The following is a 12499-nucleotide window of genomic DNA, read 5'->3' on the forward strand; positions in this document are numbered from 1 at the left end:
AGCATTAAGTTCTCTTAAATTTCTTTCTTTCTCTTCAATTCGCTCAACTCTCAAACTCTCTCTTTCAATATTTTCTCTCTGTCTCTCATTCTCAACAAACGTTCGTAAAGCCTCCCCATCATAACCCATCTCCTTACCAGCCTTAAGTAATTTAGTTAAATCCATTTTGATATCTCAACTACAAATAAACCAACTGAACTAAAACTAGACAATGAACTATCCAAGTATCCAATAAAACTTAAATCAATCCAATTACCAAATCATAAGCTAGCAAAAGTGATCACAAACTTTTTAAATAATATAAACGTACGAGCTTATTCATAAAATACAAAATAATAATATTACGATCTATAAAACATTACAATAAAATGTTTAGGTACTAATATATTGATGGATGCATCCGAATATTTATTAATGTTAACCAATAAGTACAAAGTAGTAAAATCCTGGCAAGCTCGCCAGATGTCACAAAATTGGACCTTTGGTTCTTTTTGGGGCGGATTGACAGTCATGTACTTATAGTTCACATTAACAAAACACAGTATAATTTAAATATCTTTATATAACTACAATATATGTCAATACAATTATAATATGTATATATATATATATATTTATGTAATTATTCTCTAATAATATCACCGTCTCCACCGATTGAAAAGACCACTAATCACGATTATATGTTGATGAGATGACGATTTGATGGTACACGCGCACACAGCAGTCACCAACTATTTGACTCTCCACGGCACATTTAAAAAGATAATTAAGATGATAAGGTTGATGAGTTATTCATTCGTGTATATCTTTTAATTACCATAAAATAACTAACTGGAACAATAACGACCAGACTAACAATATAGGTAACACTATCCGTAGCACATTAACATTATCAGAATCAGAATCACAATCAGAATCACAATCAGGTCACCTATAAAACATAACACAATGTTTAACAAATAATCAAATTATTTCTATTCATCCACGATTATCAACATTACAAAAATCAAACAATACTTACAAGTAAATGTACTAATTATTGCTCATAATCACACAGATTACCATTATAACGACACACAGTCAAAACCAACGAGACACACAGTCTAACACCCATTTAGTTGAAATATATTTACGAATGATTCATGAATGATATGACTAATGAATATGTGTGGTTCTCCCAAAATCCATTATTAGAGTGACAATATAAATTCATATCTCCCACCACGTATACTACAGTTTCACTCACAACCAATCAAATCACGACAACAAAACAGGCAGTTCACATGCATTCAATGCAATCATATCTGCAACCAGACATGTGGATTACTCAACCTTGGCAAATAATAACTATCATACATCTTACAAATAACAATAAAATCAAATGTTTATAATCAAACTTTATTACCACAATCTGAAAACATGTTCACCAGTTGTCATAAACTGTAATAAACAACAATAACATATATACTATATTTATTAATGTACAAATACTTGTGACCTTGAAACATTCAGCAATACCAGCGTGAATATATATGTATTATTCAGTACATCCACGACAAACCCCATATCTAATAAAGATATTGTCATAGGTGACATACTTTGTAATCTAAGACAACTTTTGGTGAAGATTATGAATTTAGCATTACACTCATTGTCCAATGCATACTGTTTGCGCCACCAGGTGGCAAAATGTGGAACAAATAAACTATTCACTTTTAATTTCAGGATTTCCACAGCCTCTGGCAAAATTGCTATTGTATACATAAACTGCAAAATTGGCATAGTTAATGTCAGTTTGTCTTATATCAATTTACAAAAGATTTGAATTCATTGCGATATATACTTTTCCTAATATTCAGTCTCGAAATTCATTGCACACTGAAAACGTACAAAATATACACATTTTCACCTTAAATTTTTGCCATGTGGATAGGGCTGGACGATATTTTTATACGCCCATATTTTCATGTGGACGTATATTGTCGTCGCCCCTGTCCGTCCGTCCACAATTGTTTGTGAACAGTCTACAGGTCACAATTTTTATCCGATTTCAATGAAACTTGAAATATAGGTTTATCACCCTAAGATCTCGGTTCCTTTCGATATTGGCATGCATCGGACCGTAACTTCATGGATTATGGCCCCTGATTGTACGAAAAATCACGTTTTTAGCTTGTGAACACTGTAGAGGTCACAATTTTTTATCCGATTTGGTTTAAACTTGAAATGTATGCTTACAACCCAAAAATCTCGGCTCCTTTCGATATTCGTGCATATCGGAACGTAACTACCTGAATTATGGCCCCTGATTGTATGAGAAATCGCGTTTTTAGTTTGTGGACCCTATAGAGGTCATAATTTTTATCCGATTTAAAAAAACGTATTATTATATCACCGTTACACCCTAAGGACGACTGAGTTCGAATTTCGTAAAAATCGGACAACAACTGACAGACAAAATGGCCGCCGTTCGTTCTCAAATAGAGTAAAAATATGGTATATCAAGGTTGTGGACCCTATAGAGGTCACAATTTTTATCCGATTTTGTTGAAACTTGAAATGTAAGTTTATAACCCAAAGATCTCGGTTCCTTTCGATATTCGCGCATATCGGACCGTAACTTCCTGAATTATGGCCCCTGATTGTACGAAAAATCGCGTTTTTGGCTTGTGGACCCTATAGAGGTCATAATTTTTATCCGATTTAAAAAACTGTATTATTATGTCACCGTTACACCCTAAGGACGACTGAGTTCGAATTTCGTGAAAATCGGCCCAAAACTGACAAACAAAATGCCCGCCGTTCGTTCTCAAATAGCGTAAAAATATGGTATATCAAGGTTGTGGACCCTGTAGAGGTCACAATTTTTATCCGATTTTGTTGAAACTTGAAATGTAAGTTTATAACCCAAAGATCTCGGTTCGTTTTGATATTTGCGCATATCGGACCTAACTTCCTGAATTATGGCCCCTGATTGTACGAAAAATCGTGAAAATCGGCCCAAAACTGACAGACAAAATGGCCGCCGTTCCTTCTCAAATAGCGTAAAAATATGGTTTATCAAGGTTGTGGACCCTCTAGAGGTCACAATTTTTATCCGATTTTGTTGAAACTTGAAATGTAAATTTATAACCCAAAGATCTCGGTTCCTTTCAATATTCGCGCATATGGGATTTTGTTGAAACTTGAAATGTAAGTTTATAACTCAAAGATCTTGGTTCCTTTCGATATTTGTGCATATCGAATTGTAATTTCCTGAATTATGGCCCTTGATTGTAGGAAAAATCACTTTCGTTTTAGCTTGTTTTCTATCCATCTCTCGAAAATGTGGGCGTATCCTGCCTGGCAGCCGCTGGTTATCCGATTTTGTTGAAACTTGAAATGTAAGTTTATAACCCAAAGATCTCGTTTCTTTTCAATATTCGCGCATATCGGACCGTAACTTCCTGAATTATGGTCCCTGATTGTACGAAAAATCACGTTTTTAGCTTGTGAACACTGTAGAGGTCACAATTTTTATCCGATTTGGTTTAAACTTGAAATGTATGCTTATAACCGTGTTATTATATCACCGTTACACCCTAAGGACGACTGTGTTTGAATTTCGTGAAAATCGGCCCAAAACTGACAGACAAAATGGACGCCGTTCGTTCTCAAATAGCGTAAAAATATGGTATATTAAGGTTGTGGACCCTATATATAGAGGTCACAATTTTTATCCGATTTTGTTGAAACTTGAAATGTAAGTTTATAACCCAAAGATCTCGGTTCTTATCAATAATCGCGCATATCGGACCGTAACTTCCTGAATTATGGCCCCTGATTGTACGAAAAATCACGTTTTTAGCTTGTGAACACTGTAGAGGTCACAATTTTTATCCGATTTGGTTTAAACTTAAAATGTATACTTATAACCCAAAGATCTTGGTTCCTTTCGATATTCGTGCATATCGAAACGTAACTTCCTGAATTATGCCCCCTGATTTTACGAAGAATCGCATTTTTAGCTTGTGGACCCTATAGAGGTCATAATTTTTATCCGATTTAAAAAAACGTGTTATTATATCACCGTTACATCCTAAGGACGACTGAGTTCGAATTTCGTGAAAATCGGCCCAAAACTGACAGACAAAATGGCGGCCGTTCGTTTTCAAATAGCGTAAAAATATGGTATATCAAGGTTGTTGACCCTATAGAGGTCACAATTTTGATCCGATTTTGTTGAAACTTGAAATGTAAGTTCACAACCCAAAGATCTCGGTTCCTTTCGATATTCGCGCATATCGGACCGTAACTTCCTGAATTATGGCCCCTGATTGTACGAAAATCTCGTTTTTAGCTTGTGGACCCTATAGAGGTCATAATTTTTATCCGATTTAAAAAAACGTATTATTATATCACCGTTACACCCTAAGGATGACTATGTCTGAATTTCGTGACAATCGTCCCAAAATTGACAGACAAAATGGCCGCCGTTCGTTCTCAAATGGACACAGATCACCAAATATTCCTACGCCGTCACCCACGAAACAAGGGCCAAAGCTATTTTTAGTCTTCCTCTCCCTTTGCCTTTTTCATGGCGATTTTTGTGGACTTTTTGGTGTAGAATCGAGGAAAAGGGTTTGAAAATACATTTTCTGCCAGGTTTTGGTGAATATTCATAATTTTGATGCGGAAGGATACAAGAGTTGAGAGGTTGGTTAGGTTGAAATGTAGGGCCTGAAATTGCATGTTTACTTGTCTCTACTTCCAGCTTGTGTATCTCAAGTTTTTTCATGAAGAACCTCATATGTGCTTTTGGGCAATTGGTTGCCACATGTTGCTCCATCTGTGGTAGAAAGCGTTCTACCCAATGAAAATTTGGGAAAAAGTAAGAGCCGGTCTAAGATACGAGAATTAACATTGGAGTCAATGGGGAAATCTTTAGTGATCTGTGGCCTGTCTGTGTGTGACAAGGCTGTCACTGATATGCCTTAGTTTTGAAAATATGAAGATTACATTATCAGAAAATATGAATGAAATAGTTTGGCTACAGAAAAACTAAAAAAAAGTTAATTAAAAAAAAAAAATTGTGATTTTACTGCAAATTTCTCAATTTTCAATTTTTATTGAATTTTTAACAGTAAGTAAAATATTCTAATGCCCAATGTTGGCTTATTCAGTCTCAGAAAGCACAGATAAAATGAAAAGTATTGAAATTTCACCAAATTTTGTCTAAAAATCAGGAATATTCACAAAAAATCTTGAGATTCCCCCTATTTCGATGTAGAAATTAATATTTTCATGACTACTAAAATGAGTCAAAATGTCTAAAAATACCCATATTTTCTTTGCTAATATAACTTAGATGGAATCTACATGTTTGTCAGGTTTAGAAATAGCTCCAGCTTTCCTACAGAAAATTGAAAATTGGTAACACTGAGTTAATAATGTACAGCAGATAGATTTGTACAAAATGTTCAAAACAGGGGTTGGCTCAATTTTGCCACTATTTTACCCAGAATAAGCATTTTTTTCTTCTTTGAAACATTAAATTCTTGCATTTCCTTCATGTAGGAAGCAATATCCCAGCCTTTCAAGACATTTTTTACTCCATCATTCTGTTAAGAGAGGCAATAAATGCCCCACTCCACCCTTTTCTATTAATGTGTTTTGAGGGATTTAAATGCACCTGTGTTGACATTTAAATGATCTTAATTGGAATTTGTGGTTGAATTACAGCTAAGAATGTTATTTTTCACCCAAAAATATTTTTTTTGTGCATTTCAAGGATTTCTAACCCTTATTTGTTCAGAGTCAAACGTAGAACCCTGAGGCATTTCAGGCCAATGAGACCACACCCAGATATAAAACTGGTGTAGATGTATAAATGTCAGTTTAATGTTCAATATTTTCTTATCAAAATCCAGCATTTGTGGTGTTTGCTGCATTTATGTTGCCTATAGAACAATAAAATGTTAATTTTTCTCCTTTTCAGGCCTTTTTTTATGTTGTCAACTCTGTCATGACTACTTTTTTGACTTCATTTTTTCAGGAAATTAATGTAAAGTTCCAACATCTTGCTTCAGCACAAGGATTGCAATACAAATTTGTAACATGCCTCTGAGGTTTGAGATGTTGGAAACATTGAAATATTCCCAAATTTGTGAAAATTGTGTATTCTGTGACCCTTCTGTTAGAGAGGGGTGATCATAGACCAAATATGGCATTTTTTTCATTCATCAAGGCCTATTTTTAACCATAATTCATATTTATTGCACCTATTTTAGTTTATATGTGCATATGTTAGCCAGGGATGGTAAAACATAGCTGTTAGACAGATTCCTTTGGTAATGTTAGTTCTGCAACCATAGATTAGATTAATTCAATCAGTGGCATGTTCAGGGGGTAGGCATACATGTTTCAGTATAGATCTCTAATATTACAATCATTGCAACTGGTTTGCATTTTTTCTGTTTGCATATTGTCCACAGATTTTAAAAATATATTTCTTGTCCGTCCTGATATTTAAAAAAGTGGAAAATTATTGGTATTTTGAGAGATGCTACATGTAAATTTTGTACATTTTTTCATCACATGGCAGTAAAAAATTATATTTTTGAAAAAAATTCCAAATTATGAGTGTTTTCTATGTAGTTTCTTTGTAACTTGCTAATTTTTTCACAGAACTCAGATACTGCCTTTAATAAGAAAGATTTTTAAATTTTAGCACAAAAGGCCTATGGACCTGAGATGCACCAGTGTACATAAAGCAGCATGTGTACTTAAAGGGCCATCATTTTTACAGTTATTCTTTGATTTTGATTTTCTTTCACCGGCATGTTGCCAGAACACATGGGAAGGAAATAAAAAAGGCCTTTTGGTGATACCTGAAGTTTCACCCCTATATAGGACACAAGACACCAAATATTCCTACGCCGTCACCCACGAAACAAGGGCCAAAGCTATTTTTAGTCTTCCTCTCCCTTTTCCTTTTTCCCCCTTTTGCATGGCGATTTTTGTGGACTTTTTGGTGTAGAATCGAGGAAAAGGGTTTGAAAATACATTTTCTGCCAGGTTTTGGTTAATATTCATAATTTTGATGCGGAAGGATACAAGAGTTGAGAGGTTGGTTAGGTTGAAATGTAGGGCCTGAAATTGCATGTTTACTTGTCTCTACTTCCAGCTTGTGTATCTCAATTTTTTTCATGAAGAACCTCATACGTGCTTTTGGGCAAGTGGTTGCCACATGTTGCTCCATCTGTGGTAGAAAGCGTTCTACCCAACGAAAATTTGGGAAAAAGTTAGAGCCGGTCTAAGATACGAGAATTAACATTGGAGTCAATGGGGAAATCTTTAGTGATCTGTGGCCAAATAGCGTAAAAAATATGGTATATCAAGGTTGTGGACCCTATAGAGGTCACAATTTTTATCCGATTTTGTTGAAACTTGAAATGTAAGTTTATAACCCAAAGATCTCGTTGTTTTTCAATATTCACGCATATCGGACCGTAACTTCCTGAATTATGGCCCCTGATTGTACGAAAAATCACGTTTTTAGCTTGTGGACCCTATAGAGGTCATAATTTTTATCCGATTTAAAAAAACGTATTATTATATCACCGTTACACCCTAAGGACGGCTGAATTCGAATTTCGTGAAAATGGGCCCAAAACTGACAGATAAAATGGCCGCCCTTCGTTCTCAAATAGCGTAAAAATATGGTACATCAAGATTGTGGACCCTATAGAGGTCACAATTTCTATCCGATTTTGTTGAAACTTGAAAAGTAAGTTGTTAACCCACAGATCTCGGTTCCTTTCTATATTCGCACATATCGGACCGCAACTTCCTGAATTATGGCCCCTGATTGTTCGAAAAATCGCGTTTTTAGCTTGTGGACCCTATAGAGGTCATAATTTTTATCCGATTTAATAAAACGTATTATTATATCACCGTTACACCCTAAGGATGGCTGAGTACGAATTTCGTGAAAATCGGCCCAAAACTGGCAGACAAAATGGACGCCCCTCGTTCTCAAATTGCGTAAAAATATGGTATATCAAGGTTGTGGACCCTATAGAGGTCACAATTTTTATCCGATTTTGTTGAAACTTGAAATGTAAGTTTATAACCCAAAGATCTCGGTTCCTTTCGATATATGCGCATATCGAATTGTAATTTCCTGAATTATGGCCCTTGATTATAGGAAAAATCACTTTCGTCTTAGTTTTTTTTCTATCCACCTCTCGAAAATATGGGCGTATCCTGCCTGGCAGCCGCTGGTTTCGGTAATTCGATAAATCACGATATTAAAATTTGAATTCCGATATTTTATAAACCACCCAAAAAATTGCGTTATAATGATGTATCGTATTGCGTGTTTTTCTATCAATATACCGGTATTTTACACGATATAATCACGATATTATGTGCTGCATTTGGGATGGGATTGACATCGAACAATTTACGACATTACGTCGGATGACTTGTCACTTGTTCATTGACAAGGCCTACTAAATACATGACTAGTCTAGTAGTTTTCTCGATTATTAAACTTGATAAATAAATTCATAATTGAAAAATTATTATTTAATTTATAGTGGCATTCCCCTCTTGCCGTTGGAATTTGTCATTATAATGTCAAATCCGTCGCTAATTCTGTGCAACACTCGAATGACCAGCCAAGTAAGTCATGTCGTAATATCTTCTCTTCGCACTGTTGGTAAACAGTTATTATTATTTAATGTATGATGCCGTTTGTTAGTTAACTATCATTTTGTGTGTGTGTTTGGGTGGGGGTTTTTTGCCAATTTTTAAACTGAAGCCGATTTAAATAAAAGTAAAATGTTATTTTTAAATAAAATTAAATTGCGTCTAGATATGCGAGATTTAGACAAACTCCACAGAGTTATGCGCCGTTGTAGTGTACCGAATAGGAGAAATTACGTCTGGTTCAAATATCCTACTATAACATACATGTACATTAAAGTCCATCTTGTGTATTTGATGGCTTATATTTTTAATTGGCACATGAAATCAGTGCGGTGATGAAGTTTTAATGGCTGTTATCCAAATTGTTGACTTTTCATGTTGATTTTAAAATTACTTCTAAATGACCTATACTCCTCAAGCAAGTTTATTTAAAGTGATGTTTTACGTAGATTACAAATATGTAATCATTTTGGATGTACATTGTATTGCTCTAATTTTATTTAGCCTCCAAAATGAGAACAAAATGGTTAATACGCTTCACGAATTAGAGTAATGGGTTTTGACGATCAGATTGAAAGTATTTCTGAAAGACTTAGACCCCTCATATTTGTCATTTTAGATCAACTCTTAATATAGAATAAGAATAAATACAGGGAGTATCGGTTGATTTTAGTTTTGCTTTAAAACAGGTGAAAACATGTTTTGCCTGCTTAGAAATTTGAAGTACGGCCTTATGTAGTTTCACTATCTCTAGACGCATCAAACCTACACACCGCAATCCTTAACGCATCATCATGACACTATGTATATTAGTTTTTCCTTATACCCTAACGATGTTCCCTATTGTTTTTGGTATGCGCCAGACCCCCGGGGCAGAGAGAGAGAGGGAAATAGGGTTTAATGTCCACTCGACAAAAACTAGGTCATTTCGGGACTAACATATGGTTTAATTTTATTCCAATAATTCGCTTGTGCATAGGGGTCTTTAGCAGTGGGAGGAAACCGGAGGACCCGGAGAAAACCCACGAGGTTGGACAGGCGACCCTACTCCTTGTCACGTACAACTGGGGATTCGAAACCACGCCAGTCGACTCAATGACAGACTTTATGATACAGCGCGCGCACGCTAACCATTCAGCCATCCAACCCACCGGGGCAGAGAGCCACGCTCAATTTTTGACAGTCAATTCTATTTTTGAATTGTCAGATATCCTCTGACCGTCTCATATAATAACTTTTCATCTTCAACGGAATTATCAGTGAAATGAAATTCGATTGTTTGTCTGTTATCGCTCGATACTTCAATCATTTATATAGAAGGATAACTCGTGTTTGTCATGTTTGGCGTCACTTCCCGTTTCTTCCCGTGCTTGTTACTCATCTCCTGTAGCAATGATCTCTGTGTTAAAATTATATTTGGGATGTATTTAACCAGTTCTATCACATGACTGACTGACACCAATATTGTCCTTTAATGGATTGTCTTGAAGTTGTGCATACTTATTCCTTATACCCTAAGAATGATCGCTATTGTTTTTTTTGTGACCAACCCCCAGGAGCAGAGCCACGCCTATTTTTTTCTTTGTGTGTTTTGATCATCTTGAAGGCAGTGTGAAGTTGGATCGTTTTTCGTTATTCACCAATAACGAATAATGAGGTGGATCACCTCGTTATTCACGAATAATGAGGGATACGCCACCTCGTTATTCGTTATTCAGCTTTTTATTCGTGATTCAAATATGCAGCTAGCCATGACTAGAAAGATGCCTGTCAAGTATCCCCCAGTAGTATAAAAGACAGCAAAACGACTTCTAGACGAAAACTGTCCACATTTTTATTCAAGCAACGAATAACGAGCTGTTTGTTATTCATTTTTCACCTCGTTATTCGGGATTCACATATGAAGTGGTTCATGCATCTTTAATGAGGATAATTCAGGATTTAATTCAAAACGATCACTATACAACGATAGAATAATGGAATGTAAAGTATCCCCTAGCAGTAGAAAACATATTAAATTACGTATAGTCGATAAATAAACCAGATTGTTATTCAAGCGGTGAATAAAGAATAACGAGCTGTTTGTTATTCGTTTTTCACCTCGTTATTCGGGATTCACATATAAGGTGTTCATGTATCTTTAATGAAGATATTTCAGGATTTAATTCTAAACGATCATTAGACAACAATAGAATAATGGATTGCAAAGTATCCCCTAGCAATAGAAAACATATTATATTCAATCGACTCAGGATCTTTTGTAAATAGATAAAATAGCAACTGACATTAACTATGCCAATTTTGGAGGTTATGTATACAACAGTGACTTTGCCAGAGGCTGTGTAAATCGTGAAAAAAAGTGAATAGCATTTTGCCACCTGGTGGCCCAAAAAGTTTAAATTGCACATTAAGTGTGATGCTAAATTCGTAATCTTCACCAAAAGTTGTCATAGATTACAAAGTTAGAGAGTTGTACTCCAATTACAAATGTGAGTTTAAACTTTAAAGCAATTGAAAACCAGAGAAAAACTTTTCAATTTATAGTCCGTTTCAGTACCCTAATTTTAAATGGCCATATCGCAGTAAGTTTTTTATCTAGAGAGGTAAAATTTTCGTATTTGTTAGGTTAAGACTATATACTATAACATATATTTTTTTTATAATTTTTTTGGAAGGGGTCATGTTCCCAACTTTCCAAAATTTGGTCCAGTTGACATTGAATGACCCATGTGGAACAATATTGGAATAGTAAAATCAGAATAGGATGTGACCACGTAGCTAGGATATTATGCTTCATTTTTATAACAATATTTTTTTTGTTTTTAGTTTTTCAGAAATATTGATGATACCTGGGTGTACAAGACGTCAGAAATAAAATCACCTGCTTCATGATTGAACATTGATAGCTAGAAATCAACATTGTATAAAATACAAATAACACACACAACTATCACTATAATCATCTTCATACTATATGTAGGGGGTTGGGTGGTTTCGATTCCCACACTTGTACGTGACAAGGAGTTATGAAATACAATTGAGCTGTGTGTTAGTCCCAAAATGTATCAAGTGGACGTTAAACCCTCATTTCTTTCTCGCTCTCTTCATACTAGTCACAAGCATACATCACACACAGATTTACAAGGGAGTGACACACAATAGCGAGGGAGTGAAACAGAAGAGCAAGCAAGTGATACAGAATTGAGTCCAGTCAGTCGTGAAACACGTGTAATGATTTGTAGAGATACAGTACTATCAATATCAATGGTGGTCATGTGTCGGTCTGTAGTTAACAGAATTGCTGTCCAGTGTCACAGAATTGACAGTGCATGAATTGCCATCAGGTGTTGGTAACTGACAGTCCCCGGTTGTACGTGACAAGGAGTAGGGTCGCCTGTCCAACCTCGTGGGTTTTCCCCGGGTCCTCCGGTTTCCTCCCACTGCTAAAGACTCCTACGCGCAAGCGAATTATGTAAATAAAATTAAACCATGTTAGTCCCGAAATGACCTAGTTTGTGTCGAGTGGACGTTAAACCCCATTTTTCTCTCTCTCTCTGGTAACTGACAGAATCGCTATCGAGAGTCACGGAAATGTATCTTTTATCTGTTGCCTAAAAATCTGATGTACAGTTACTCAATCTGATTAAAACACAGATCCTATTTCGTTTCGTTTTTTATAGTTCAAAATTTAGTTTTACTTGTCTTTACTACACTAGGATCTGGAAGAGTTGTTATTTAACTCGTGTTCTGCTTGAAGTGAGGGATTAGCCAATAAAACGGTCTATTACGGCAAGCTTTAGGCGTG

The sequence above is a fragment of the Patella vulgata genome, chromosome 6, assembly GCF_932274485.2.
Source record: "Patella vulgata chromosome 6, xgPatVulg1.2, whole genome shotgun sequence".
In the NCBI taxonomy this organism is placed as follows: Eukaryota; Metazoa; Mollusca; class Gastropoda; family Patellidae; genus Patella; species Patella vulgata.